We start from the raw sequence: 12,977 nt of genomic DNA on the forward strand, positions 1-12,977 counted from the left end.
CATATCAATTAACCATGGGAGATCAGGGGATTAGGAGTTAATCTCTCCCTTGAGAGAGAGAGAGAGAAACAGTAAATTAGAAAAGAAAGAAAGGGGAGAAATAGACGAGATCATAAACAGCCACGTTGAAGGGGAGATAGCTGACATGACGAATTACAGAGCATGAAAAGGCATGTTTCAGATAAATAAAGGAATGGCCTGAAGGATGACTTCTTGTTCACTTATGTGTACCAACAGTGACGTGGCAAATTACGATACAGCAAATGAGCAGCGTAGGGACACATTTGCATTTCTCTATCAGCAGTGATGGGACCAGAAGTGGCATTTAGGGATTAAAAACAACACAAAACAGGAGATAATCCCACAGCTCGGCCACACCCGCCTGGGAACTGATTCACGCCATTTTCAATTTGGAAGAGGGCTCGGAAGAAGAAAAGAGATATAATTTACCCCCTCTCTCCAAAGCCTCATTGCCCCCCCCCCCCTCCATCCAAAAAAACTGTCCTCTCAGATTTAAAAAACATCCACATTTGATTGAAAATGAAATCACATACAATAAGAGATGGTATATGTGGCAGAGGTTTGGGGGATCTATATTTGGGGGGGGTGGGGGGTGTTGGAGGACTGAGCTTTGGGGGTTTGAGAAAGAGGAGAGGAGCCTCTTTTTCTTTGGTGTGTATGCAAAAATGGCTGAAGTGGTTAATGGAGCCGTGAGGTAAGAGGATTAAGATCAGCATTGGGTCAGGACTGATAGTGAGGAATGGGGTGATGGAGGGACAAAGGGATGAGTAGAAGAGGAAGGAAAAGAGGGGAAAAGAGAAGAGAACAGAGAAAGAGAGAGAGAAAGAAATGGGTGATTTGGGGTGAAAAGATATGAAATGGAAACTGGAGAAACTGTCCCTCTCATCCTCCCTCTTTCAGGCCCCAAAGACTTTGCTTCAGACTCATGACTGATCATTTGGGATCTGTGCGTCCCCCTGATAGGGAGCGGCGGGATAATGCTTAACCTGATACTTGGATTGACTCTGCAGACAACGGGGGGGTCAATCGGCATCTCCACAGCCAAGGGAAGAGCTTCAAGGCTGCAGGAAGGTATGAGCAGACTGGGAGTTCAAATGCTGAGCGCTCAGAAAGCTAGAAATCTGCAGCATGGAGCATTCCTGTGCTCAATTACAGACACAAATTCTGGATTCCATCTGCCTTTTAAAGGAATTGTGTGACATTTTGGGAAACACGCTTCTTCGCTTTCTTGCTGAGAGTTAGGAGAGAAGATTGATAACACTCTTATGTCTCCCTGTCAAATACAGCTATATATAAAGCTATAGCTAGGAGATGGTTAGCTTAGTAAAAAGACTGGAAACAAGGGGAAACAGCTAGCCTGACTCTATCTAAAGGTAACAGAATCTGCCTACCAGCTGCTCTAAAGATCATTAATTAACACGTTACATCTCTTTTGTTTAACCGTACGTGTAAAAAGTCAGTCCAGGAAGTCATTGCTCCCGGCCAAGAAATAGTCATGCACATAACCTTCCGTAAAACCACAACTTGTTGTTTTTACACTTCCTTGTTTTTTTATATGTATTATACAAAAGAGATACAACTTAGGCCGTCTGATCGGATAGCGATCAGATATATTTCAGATATAATGTTATTCCCACGCAATATAGGTGCATCCAAAATGGCCCTTAGTGAAACAGACAGCCTTCCTTTTCTTTATATTTCTTTTAAGGGCCCATGTGAGATGCGCATTGTTGAGGAGAGGGCAGCGATACAGCGCGTCCCAGCACAGCTCCAGCCTCTTGTTTTTATGGAAGATCAGCCGCTAACAAAACTCTGCTAATTCGGCCATAAACCATTTTGTTCCATTTCGTTTCCTATTAATTATAAAAGCAGGGAAAACAGGAAATGTTGGGTTTTCATTTTTAATTTTCACAGCAGTAACTAAACACGACTCCTGCAACAATAAAATAAAGCAGATATCTAAAAGTACAAACAGGGAGGCAGCAGAGATACTCATTAAGCAGAAACCAGCCCCAGTTCCCTTTGCTCTCGTGTGGCAGGGAGATGATGCAAGACCTTCGTTTGGTACATTTTCCGGATCGTGCCAAAATGCTGTCCACAACTCACTGGGATCCGAACTCAATGCGAGCCAGGCAACCGCGGCACGTGGTCTGGCTGATGTGTGTGTGTGTGTGTGTGTGGTTTAGTTTAGTTTAGTGAATTTGTTTCACAGAATATAAAAAAAACTAATTACATTGAAGAAATACAAAAATACATGTGAAGGTGTGGTAGAAACCTGTAGCGGCATATATAAAACCCCCAACCAGAGTACATATGCATATGGAGATGTACAAAATCAAAAATACATTTTAAGTGTTAGTGTGCAAAAAATTCATAAAGATGTAAGTAAGATAAAAATCATGTAGAGAAACAGAAATATTTGCCATGGTCACAATAAAAACAACAGTTCACCAAGAGTTATCTTTTGTTCCAAAATCACATGGTTTACACAGCAGGAAGTAGCCGGAGGCGCACTAGAGACCTCCTCCGGCTACTTCCGGTTTAGCGCTCTGCTAACTTGAATGGGTTTTAAATGATTTAATCGTGCAGCTCTTCTAGACTTTCCAAATGTTATCGGACCGAATGGATCAAATTCTGATAGAGAAACGAGTCATTACTCTGAGTTGTGACGCTCAAAAAAATGTATCCACTTATTTACAGGTGTTTTTTCCCGCCATTAAGTCTATGGAAAGAAAGTATTTTTGAGTGCCATGACATCATGTGACGGACACAGTTTTAATTCCACTGTTTAGCCGTTATGTCAGATTTGCTTCAACGCCCTGCGCACTTCCTGGGGGCCTGATTTTGTTACCTTCAGATAGGGCCAGACTGGCTGTTTTCCCCCGCTTTGAGTCATATTGCTAAGCTAACGTCTCCTGTCTCCAGCTTCCTATTAAACAGACAGATATGAGAGTTGTATTCATTATTTCATCCAATTCTTGGCAAGTAAGCGACTAAGCATACTTCCCAAAATCTTTCTATCTATTCCTTTAACAGCAAAATCCTCAGAAAATGTGCGGCGCTCACAAGACTGAAAACTGCATCAGAAAAAACTTGTCTGAAAAAGGCTAAAAGTGTCTGAAGTTTACAAACTTCTTCCTCATAAGTATCTGCCTTAGTGGAACCAAGTTGTACCCGGAAAACCAGTCTGTAGGAGCTGAGGAGCTTCATCTAAATGTTGCCCTGACCGATACGTCTTTGCTTTAGCCAATTAGCTGCCATCACAGGATCAGACTCAACTCTTATTTGCCAGCCAAAGAGGCTCAGCTGCTCGACCCCGGCTGCAGCCTCACGGCGCCCCGCATGCCTCCTCGCACCCCTCCTCGCACCCCTCCCCGCCTCAGTCCCCCCCCCCCTCCCAAGTCTTAATTCAGACACTTTGAAGTATCTTGGTCTACGGTGAGGAGCCACTCAATCAATTACGAATGAAATAATCTCCTTATGATATTTTGAGGTTTCTTCACGTAGGGGAGGGGGGAATGCAAGAAGAGATTATGGGAGCCAAATCAGTCTCTCAGCTGCGTCTAAAGTGACAGGGGGAGAATCAGCTGAGAGGATGGTGGGAAATTAAATAAGAAGAAAAAAAAAAAAGAGATTATGTCTGAGTGTGTCACCTCCGAACACTGCTGTGAAATCTCTAACCTGATCCATGAGGAGGTGGTGGTGGTGGAATGGAGGAGCCGGAATGGATTATTGAAAGCTGCGTTGAAGAAAGGACCCACGGTTGCTTAAAAAGCTTTTGCTTACCACTAAGAGAGAGCGCACACATATCAAACAAACATCGACGTGATGTAGCTGTGTGTGACTTGCAAAAACAAGCAAAGACAAAGGTGTCATCTTGCAGGGTTGCAGGGAATCTTACTTTATCTACTAAACATGATGATACTCCAGGTAGTACCATTTTTTTAAGTGACAAACTAAAAGAAAGAACTAAAAGGCAAAATATAAGAAGAAAGACAGTGAAGTGGCAGTAAATTCTAACTCAGAAAATAAGAGTATGTGCTCAAAGGATCGCGTCATATTCAATGTTATTTACGCAGTTTTTAAAGCAGCCTCAGGTCATAGTATAAAAAGTTCAAAAATTCTAAACTCTGACTACTTCAAACACAGTTTTAATCACAGATTTCTTTGGGGTTAGTCTGGTTGAGTTGTGCTCCTGCAAATCTAAATGTAAATACAACAGCCTATGGAAGTTTAGTGTGAATGGGGTAAGAATAGAGAATATACTGAAAAAATTATGTGTGTTTTTAAAAAAAAGAAGAGAAATCTCAAAGAAGGTGGTGTCATCTTTCATCTCAGTATGTGTGAGTCTTTTTGATCGTAAAAGGCAAAGTTGAGTCTGGATACTCATGTCAAGGTTTTAACCATTTACTGTTATAAAATGCCTTTTAGTTTGTTGTGCATGACTCTGTGCATGTGATGCTCTGGAACAAATCCAAACAAACTTTACACAGACTGTCCCTGAGCTCACAAACCTCCCTGCAGAGCCTGAAATACACATCTGATGAACGTGAATTCGTTTAGGAAAGTTGTACTCTGTACTCTGAAACATTCCCACTTTAAAGCGTAACTCTCGCCAAAATGCAACCTAGGGTCTTTTTGTGAATGTACCTGAGTCAAACTTTCATTTAAAAGCATATTTAGGACGGAATCACCACTTTCAAGATTTACCGTATTTTCGTTTTTCGGTCAAATGGCCTTTTGAATGGGAGTGCTAGGGGCACTTTTATGCTAGCCTCAAAATAGCTATTTTTAAAACGCTAAGAAGGCTCGCCACAACATGAAACTTTGCTCGAAATATCACCAGGGGCTCTACACCTTAACGAAAGCATTATCAACATTGTTTGTGTACCCAGAGTTTACTAAAAAGAAAGGTTTTGAACAACTCACCGTAGCTCTTGTTGTTTCCGGCCGCTACCACGAAGTATCACCAGGGGTTTTGAACAACCCACTTTAGCAGTTGGTTTTTCCGCTCGCCGCCATCTTGCCAGTCAAAAATAGTCGCTCTCTGAATGCAACGGGAGGAGAGTGAAGATAGAAAGCTCCTAAAAAAATATAACTGCACGGATAATTCGTTGTTTTGTCGTTAGTGAAAAACAATATTGATCTTGTAGTTGAAAAAGGAGCCTCATATAAGAATGACATTTCCTCCTATGGAGTCGATAGGAGATTGATTTTTTTTTGACTGACAAAATGGCGTATAGTGTAAACAACAACAGCTAAAGTGAGTTACATCCTGTAACGCCCTGCAGTGCCCTGCTATGACATGAACTACTACGACTACCATTTGTAGTCACTGTTCCATTATCTTTATTGTGACTATTATTTCCACTGTTCATCACATCCCCAACTGGCACCGTCAGACACCGCCTACCAAGAGCCTGGGTCTGTCGAGGTTTCTTCCTAAAAGGACGTTTTTCCTCGCCACTGTCGCACTAAATGCTTGCTCTTGGGGGAATTACTAGAATTGTTGGGGCTTTGTAAACTATAGAGTGTGGTCTAGACCTACTCTATCTGTAAAGTGTCCTGAGATAACTCTTGTTATGATTTGATACTATAAATAAAATTGAATTGAAATTTAAAACCTTTCTTTTTAGTAAACTCTGTGTACACAGACAATGTTCTCAATGCTCGAGTTCATGTGTAGAGCCCGTGGTGATACTTCGAGCAAAGTTTCATGTTGTGTCGAGCCTTCTTAGTGTTTTAAAAATAGCGATTTTGATGCGATCATAGTAGTGTCCCTAGCATGTCCATTCAAAAGGCCATTTGATCGAAAACGAAAATACAGTCAATCTTAAAAGTGCCGCTTCCGTCCTAATTATGCTTTTAAACGAAAGTTTGACTCGGGTACATTCACAAAAAGACCCTAGGTTGCATTTTGGGGAGAGTTACGCTTTAAGTGATGTAATCATTGTCAACTTCAAGGCTTGTAGTTCTTACCAGACGTATGCAGTAGTTCTTTACTTGACAAATGCTGTATTAGTAATTATTACAGTTACTATTCCTCTCCTATCTTCCATCTCTATTACTACTTTTTGTGTCTTGTAAAATATCAAAAATATCAATAAACTGTCTGTTAAAAGCCGAAACATGACAAGACAACAAACAAGGCCTCCCTCCAGCCCCACCCGTGTTGCTCCCACATCCTGCCTCGAGCCCTTTTGATTTTCTCCATGGCTGACTGTTAGTTTCTGCTGCTGCAAGCTCAGCCATCAGCGCTTATTGATCTTTCGCCTTCATCCTCAGCGTCCCCTCCGTTATACCTGACTATGGCGACTAATTCTCCCGTTCTCACCCTTCTTCATCCCAGATTGAGAGGGTCGGAGGAAAAATCAATAGCGGTGCCAAGTGAGGCGGGGTCAGGGGTCAACGAGGTCCTTGACAAGTGTGTCAGGGGAAGGAAGGAGTGAGAGAGGAAAGTGCTGGTGTGTTCGTGCGTGTGTGTGTGAGTATATGAGTGTGTGTTACATAAGGAGTGGTCAAGAGAAACAGAGTGACCAAAGGCCTCGTGGGTGCAAGTGTCAGGCTTGTCAGAGATCAAATTTATGACCATTGATCGGAGCTGTGTGTGTGTGTGTGTGTGTGTGTGTGTGTGTGTGTGTGTGTGTTAGACGGTGATGAATGTGTGTGTTTGGATCATGGTGGAATCTGACAGGGGTGAGGAGTCATCATATAAAGCCCATTATGGCCAAACAAGCCAATGAAACAAATGAATCCCAGGAGATGTCATAGTAAAGACCCTGCCATTCATGTATCCGTCCGTCTACTGGTCTGATCAGTTGATTTGTAAACTTTAATGCCAGAGCTCAGTACAAAAAGATATTTGAGAATAATAGAAATGAGTGTGCTTGGTTTATTTTCTCACACTTAAAGGAATAGTTCCACAGTTTGGGAAATGTTTGTGGATGAGAAGATTGACTGATTAGTATCATTCTTCTTATCTAGCTCTTGGCAAGAAAGAGAATAAGCATAATCATCTTAGGCTACAACTATTTACAGCATATGCACCAGTGGATTCTACACACGACAGTTCTGAACGTTACTGACGTAAACGGACGAGTCAACGCTGACGACCTGCAGAGAGCTAAGCAGCTAGTGGTGACAACAGGACACAAGCGACCGGGAGACAGACAGTGAGACGGAGGGCAGATGACGGCGGTGTGTGGCTCTGTGCTGCTGGTAATGACGAGTACTTGGACGTGGACAAAAGTGAACATGGATGCACTTTTCTTTTTTTTTTGCCACGTCACTGTAATCCCCTGAAGAAGCTGACATTATTGACCCAAAATGTCAATATATTCCTTTGACATAATAATAACATATAATTATAATTTAAAATTAATAAAAAATTTACTTTTCATCCCACAGTGTTCAAATGTCCAGAACTGCTGTTTAAGTGTATTCAAAAAATGCAGCACTGCAGCCCAAAAGGCTTTACCAGAAGCTTATCTGTGATACTGTTGATCTCCTGCTGTTACTCAATTTGGCTGTTTATTCCCCACTGTTTAAATTCCACATTAGTAATTATTCACTGTAATCTTCCCACCAACGCATAATCACAGGCTTTTACTGCCCAGGAATTATCTCACACCTCTCCCAGGCGACTGTGTGTCTGAGAGTGTGTGTGTGACTTGATGACAGCCATTTAATGACTGACATTGATATCATGATGAAGGGGATTCTCCCTGTTGTACTCCATATGAAATGGAAAATAAGTAAGACAAAGACAGAGGCGACATGAGTTGGGTTTTCCCGTTTTTTTGTCTCATGCTCATAAACACATTTCTGCAGGCGAGAGCGTTATGTTGTGCAGTGTTGGAGTTCCAGAAGTGTCCGCAGACAAACACCTCTACTGTACATCCACGCCACACACACACACACACACACACACACACACACACACACACACACACACACACACACACACACACACACAGCAGAAATGTGGAAAGGAAGATGAAGCCTCGAAGAAATCCATTTGCAATTTAAATGGAAATGTAATGAGCCCATGGTGGCAGTGAATTAGCCTGCTGATCAATTGATCATGTCAGGCACAAATAGGTAAACAAACATATCCATTAGCCTCGTGCTCCACCACCTCCCTCTGCTCCCTGCTGGGGAAGAGTGCTGGAGGATCACTGAGAGGTGGCAACAACCCTGGGGAGGTTTGGAGACTTTTATTAAAGCTAAAATACATTTTCCTCAAAAGACCAAAATTTCCAAATGCCAAAGTTAACATAGAAAACACAGAGAGGTTGAAAAGAAATGGATATGAGAGTGTGTGTGTGTGTGTGTGTGTGTGAGAAATGACAGAAAGGTGATGATGAAGATGAGAATAAGAACCGTTTTCACCTGCTCTACTCTACTCTTTAAAGTTTCAATGATAATACCCAGCGTGGCAGGATTATGATGGAATAACAACCATTCAAATTGCATAATCTCAGTGGTGGTGTGTGTGTGTGTGTGTCCTAGAGTACGTTCTCATGGGGAGACTCCCTTATAAAACACTAAGTGCTCACTGCGAACACATATACACAAGTGTAAACACACACAATCGCATACCCCACTGTGACCGTCCTGCCCAGCTCGTTACACAGACAGTTGGGCCCAGCAAGGTTCCTTTCAGAGGCGATGGAGAGAGCAGAGGAGGAGGAGGGAGCGGCGGGGGCCTCTGAGACTCAAACAAGGAGCAGGATGAAGAAAACAAGGGAGCGAAATCGAGTAAAGAGACTACCAGAGGACAGCGGGAACCAGACCTGCTGCCTGGCCTCACCCCAATCTGCCAGTGTGTGTGTGTGTGTGTGTATGTGTTTGGGCTGAACGATTTGGGAAAAAAAACGAATTACGATTACGATTTGATTTGCGATTTTTTTTTTAGCTACATATTCCACCATGTTGAATAGAGTAATAAGAAAAAATGAAAGATGCACTGAAAATAGTACATTTCTGTAAACAATCTCTGATATGTAACATTACTCCAACATTTATCCTATGAAAAACTAATAAATATAATGATGAAAAGAGGAACAAAAAATGTGAAACCAAATGTTACACCAATAAATATTTCACATTCGATTAATCGCGGTCTTCACGATTAGCTCATCGCATCCTTTCAAATCGCAATTTCGATTTGAAAACGATTAATCGTTCAGCCCTAGTGTGTGTGTGTGTGTGTGTCTGAGAAAGAGAGAAGAACTAGAATCATTATGAATCATATTTCTGTATATCTGTATCAGTGTCTCTGTGTCCCAACCGGCAGCGTCAGATGGCCGCCCACCAAGAGTCCGGTTCTGTCTGAGGTTTCTGCCTGTAGAAGTTTTTCCTTGCTGCTCTTGCACCAAATGCTTGCTCTTGGGGGGAATTGTTGGGTCTCTGTAAATTATAAAGTGTGGTCTAGACCTACTCTCTCTGTAAGTGCCCTGAGATAACTTCTGTTATGATCTGACACTATAAATAAAATGCAATTGAATTGAATAGAACCAATCAGCTCAAGAGTGTTTCAACACTCATGTACTTAAGTACCGCTCTAAGAAACTGCTAATTTGGCGACTAAAATTGAGCTTGAACCACAATTCTGTTCAGTCTTAAATGAAAAAGTCATCAAACTTGAAGTCTCTATTTCTTTTAAGGAAAGAGACCAAGGAGCAAGCCGAAACATTGATATTCCATAAATCATTTCAGTCACTGAGCCACATCTCGTATCAGTCACAGTTGCTTGTTTCTCTAATCCATCAGAAGTCTCAATCACCACCTTTAACGCATCTTAATAAGAAACTGATGAAGAGCTTCTTTTGTTTAAATGCCTGTCAAAGTAACTCGATTACTGCCTAATAGTTGTGAGAAATAAATATTTTAGATTGAAGATTGTAAATTACATTAGTGAGTTTGATGAAGTCTGAGGAACTTTAGCTGAGAGAAACTGCCATATCTTCAAAAGTCCATGTTTTCCATACAAACGGTGAGGAAACAGCTCCAGGGGAGCACGTTTTCCACACAGCAAAGAAATGTGTGAAGGACATTAACAATACTTGTGATTTCAGGAAGAACGCAGGAATTGTATTGTGTAATATTCATGGCTCAAACGTCTCCTGTCTGAGGACAGAAACTATTGTCTTTTTGTGGATTAAACATTGTATATAAGGACATACGCTGGAGGGACGAGAGAGAACACTGGCGACTTCTCCTGTGCGCACACAGGACTGCATATTTTAAGAGAAGAAGAAGAATTTCTACGACATAGTCAAAGCGAGCACAAAGTTTCATGGAGAATCATTACGGCACACTATAAGAAGATGTGTGCCTTTCTCATGGCCTAGTGGTCTAAAACACTCATCACATCCTGTCATTTTTATCAGCTGAATGTGACGTATGCGCCCCATCTTCGTGGCGACCATCGGGGCCAGCTGATGAATTAAACTTTTGCCGAATCCCGTAGGAAGGACAGCAAAAACATTGCAGTTCTCTGTTTCTCTTTAATTTATGCGCTGTCGATATCTTATATAACAGACGCGATGGCGGAATCTACACCTTTCTATACAATTCTCCAGCGGCAGCCATCTTTGTTGTAAACAAATTCAACTCAAGCGCTTTTTGGTGACGTGGTTGATTACGTTGCTGTTGATCATCTGTCCATCATCGTATAAAGCCCGCCCTGACAATTTGATTGGTCCGAACAGCTCTGGTTCGAGCATAGTTGCTCCACAACGGATCAAGTCCAGACCGAAATTCCAGACCTCAAATGTTGTTGGCGGGGCTAAGTTCGGCTGGCATCAAGGCTATAATGTCACAGACTAAGGTCCGTAAAATGGGTTTCACACAGGACACAAACCCCAGTCTCCTGAGTGAAAGTCCTGCGCTAGTCTGACCTATCCACAACCCAACATGTGTCCTTACACAGAATGTCCCGTGATAATTACTACCGCCGTAAGAGTTTGCCGCTTAACAAGAAACGTAGGTTGATTGTCAGCCGTTATGAGCTGCTTGCATAATCGACCCATATGGTCGTTTTCTGGGGACAGCAGTAAAATGCTAACATTTGCTAATTAACACTAAACACAAAGTACAGCCGAGGATGATGGAAGTGTCATTAGATTTGCAGGGATATTAGAGATATTCAAACGTTGACCTGATGATGGCACTAGATGAAGAGTCAGGGGATCACCAAAGTTTTTAGATCCAACAACTCACCCAAAAGTAAGTGCACTTAGTGCACATATCCCCATCTCTGTCCCAAGTTATTGTAAAAATGTACGAAAAGTAAGTAAAATGTAATTTACTAATTCACTTTTATAAGTGAATACTTGTGGCTCTATTAGAAAGTATTCATTAAGGCATTGGAATGAATACTCACAACTGCATTACTACCAGAAAAGATAACAACCTGGCAACCCCAAAGTTGCCCTTATTGATCTTTTATAACTCAAATAAAAATATGAATTAAAAATGAATTACATGCCATCAGTTACAACTTAGTAAGCCTTTATAAATGATGCCTTTTAGTGAATGCTGCTTTACTCATCCTCAGGGCAAAGGTGTTAAAGTACACAGTTTTGAATCATTAATGTAATGCAATAATTAAATTAACTGTTTGAATTTATTACGTCTCAAATAACATACGATGTATTCAGACTCAGTAAAGACAGAAGAGGGGGAGACATAAGAGAAGATGACAGCTTGAGCATTTCTATCAGGAGTTATTTCATGCAGGCTGCCTGTTCAGCGAACAGAAAAAAGTGCTTCCATCTCCACTTCCAAAGCAGGATAGGACATTACCCTTAGCTTTTGAGGGCAAGGACACATGGAAAGGCATTTGGAATATTATAATATCCAAGCATGTACTGTACCTTGCAGTGTGAAGGATCTATTTTGGTGACACAACCAAATTGGAAACATATAGTATCACTACCTGCTAATAGGAAATGTGGTGCACTTTAGACCTTTAGAAGGAGAGTAAATGCACTTCCATTGTGTGTGTAATTAAACAACATTTTAACACATGGCCTGGGAATTCTACAAATATAGATATACCCCAAAATCGGAAATGCAAAGGGAACAAAAAAAAAAAAAACAGTGCTGATGAGGAAAACAGCAGGTTAATACAGGATGAAGAGAGTGGGGAAAAAAGACCCACACAAAAAGAAAGCGCTTTTTAAAGAGGACCATTTGTAAAACAAGGAGTTTAAAGCCAGATTATGGGGCAACAATGACACAATCCCTTATGTTCATTCCTGTAATACGCTGTGAAGAGGAGGATTTATACTTTATTGTGGTGGAATGCATCCAGGCTGCCTTGTGTCTGCCTCTCCATCTGCCTGCCTCTTTGGGAAACATTTTCCTCCTCCTGAGGCCAGGTATAATCCCTGCACAGAGGAAACAGAGACGCCTTTAGCCAACTGCTGATCAGCCTTATAATGGTTCAAGTATTACCAGTGATACCACCAGAGGGAAAATTCCTTCAATCCAATGGAAAGCTCTCTCTACACTGGCTGACTCGGCAGAGGACTTTGTGCACGGTTTGGGTGGCTGCTCGTTGGATTTCTCCCCGACTACTCTCCTGGTCTGAGTTGGATTGCATTGGATTGTCTTAATTGTCTCTAATGACTAAATTGTCCCAACTATTTGCTTCATTAACTCCATGTTAGCTCTATTAAGAAGGAACGGAGCCGGAGAGGAGTCGTAATTGAGAGTGTTAATGAAGGCAACATGATGAGTGCCATGCTGAAAGCAAAAGTAAAAGAAGTCAAGTAAATCTTTGACAGATTGGTGGGGAATTGTATGGAAAGGATCTCAGATAAATGTCATTTAAAGGAGAAAATGAAAGGCTTTCATTGCCAAAACCTATCAATCTCTCAAGATAATACCATACTCAACACAATGAACGGTCGGTTCAAACTTTAGTGTCAGTATGTACCCCTAAT

This window comes from Sander lucioperca, chromosome 9 (assembly GCF_008315115.2).
Source record: "Sander lucioperca isolate FBNREF2018 chromosome 9, SLUC_FBN_1.2, whole genome shotgun sequence".
NCBI lineage: Eukaryota > Metazoa > Chordata > Actinopteri > Perciformes > Percidae > Sander > Sander lucioperca.